This window comes from Penaeus monodon, chromosome 8 (assembly GCF_015228065.2).
Source record: "Penaeus monodon isolate SGIC_2016 chromosome 8, NSTDA_Pmon_1, whole genome shotgun sequence".
Taxonomy (NCBI): Eukaryota; Metazoa; Arthropoda; class Malacostraca; order Decapoda; family Penaeidae; genus Penaeus; species Penaeus monodon.
In genome coordinates, this window is record NC_051393.1 from 36,981,507 (window position 1) to 36,984,006 (window position 2,500).

Consider the following 2,500-nt stretch of genomic DNA (forward strand, 5'->3'; position numbering starts at 1 on the left):
TGGCTCAGGCTCATAGGTTCGCAAGTTGAAGGCATCCCAGTTACCCAGATCAAGGGTAGTGATTAGGGTTCCTTTCAGGGTCATCAGGACTTGCCTGGTTGGGCTCTTCCCTTTCGACATTCGGGAAGCCCCCACGACCTGTGGGTGCGATGTGATCAGATCCACAGCATACGAAAGTGAGAAGCCAAGTAGCACCTTCTTGACTCTCCTATCTTCGGTATTGAGTGGCAAGAGACACACTTTCCTCCCATCATTAAGCTCCTTGGTTTCCTGCAGGAAATTCAGGGTAGCTTGGTCTTTGGGCATGATAATCATGCCCTGGTCTCTGGCAACCCAGACTGACAACCGGATTTTTCTCTGCATCTCCAATCCTCTCACCATTTGGTAGGCATTGGTCGAAGCCTTCAGGCTTAGAGGAAACCTTGGTTCAGCTTGTGTTCCATCTCAGTCAGGGATGACGTCTGAGGAGTACTCAGAGGTCTCCCTGATTTGGATGCTGGCCTCTCCAGGCCAGCACGAGAGTCCATCTGCTGGACAATCTCATGGACAGACATGTTTTTGGCTGATGTCGTGTCCATTTTAGTAGGTCTGACAGTCAACCTGTGCTTTGGATTTTCTCTTGCCACTAGAAGCCATGTATGGCTTCAAAGTGACTGCCGTGGTATGGGCCTTGCATGGTTCATCATTATCTCTTTTTTGTGGGGATGTTTGGAGGAATGCTTGCCATGAAATAAGCAGTTATTTCATCCTCTCACGCCCTCACCTACAACAGAGTCCAACATGGGGAAGCTGTATGTCTAACAGCCACAGGGGTGGCAAGAGGATATACGCAGCCAATGGCCGTTGTACCGACACTCACGGGACCAGTATGAGTGCCAACGGCGACATTGAATGCTTAACCCTAGCCTCCCGAAGGATATCAGCCGATTGACCTGACCAGGCAACGACCATGTCACCTGTCTTGTTGGAATAAGGGACCCATGGGGATAGACCAAAGGGGTTGCCCTTCCACCTATAAGATAGGCTTCATTGTTTGAAACTTTTCTTCATCTTTCTCCAGTAAGAGCCTTCGGGAGCATCATTGTGGATAGAAAAATCAGGTGCAATTAGCACTATCCTTATTCACTTTGTTCATAGATTTAGATCAAATTTTGATGAAGATATATGTTTATACATGATAATACCCTATACGTCATATTTTATGTTCTGATTATCTATCATTATTTACAATTACAAATGTGACAGAGGGTAGCCTATATCTATAAAATGGCGAGGAGTGGCCATGTGACCTATAATAAGCGGGGTGGATTTTCATGCATGGTGTTGGTGAACTCGCCGAAAATAAAGGGAGATTCAGTTTGGACAGATATTTTGAAATTTTCCTCCCATCAGCATGTTGCTATCTGTTGGCCCTTCCCAGAAACAACCATATTCGTGCAGGATAACTGCCCAGTGCACACGTCAAGGGCAGTTACGAAGTCCTTCTGCGGCCAAGCAAGGCATGTGACTCAAACCCAGGGAAAATTGTTTGGGCGATTACTGTCATTGTGTGGGAAACGGCTAATGAAAAAAAAACTCCCAGTAGCTAACAGATCATGCTAAAAGGGAATGGAAATTCTTGAGGAAATCACATAAGCACGTAATCTCTATCCCTGGGATTTAACAGGGTTTTGAATAACGATAGATTCTTATCATATTACTATTCTTCTTTTTACAAATAAACCGATAGTAAAAATATCTTCAAAAATCAATAATCAACCTACCGCAAAAAAAAAAAAAAAAAAAAAAAAAAAAAAAAAAAAAAAAAAAAAAAAAAAAAATATATATATATATATATATATATATATATATATATATATATATATATATATATATATATATATATATGCTTACTTATGTGACATATATATTTACATATACGAGTGTGTGTATATTTTTTTTCTGTCACCTACATGTTTGATATTTTGCGCAAGAAGGGGTTCAAAATGTGTATTAACTATAAAACCAATGAATCTAAATAAAACATATAACAACGTCAAGTTCCTTAGCACACACGCATGCAGAGAGTCAATGATAAATTAATGGCTTGATTAATTATTCCCACGCCTTAAAATACACTGAAGTACAAGCGAGCAGCCTGACGACCCCCTCAGGCTCGTTGAACTACCTACCAGACGCTCAAGGTGAACCGCGAAGAAAACGGCGGCCAGGTGAAAGGTCAGCGCGGAGTCAGTGAGGCTCCGTCGCTGACAGGCAGTAAGCGTCCTGCTCAACTTTTTTTTTCACCCCGGGATTCATCTTTACTAAAGAGGTTTTCCCCGCCACAGCATGAAAAAGTTATTTATAGAATGTGGTAGATGAGTCATAATATATATTTGTGGATTGTGAGGCCTATAAAAGGACTTTAGCAGATCGTGGAAATAGAATTTTACCCTAAGAATATTTCCGATAACTCATCCAAATTACGGCCATACAGTAGCCCAGAGCATGACATATACCT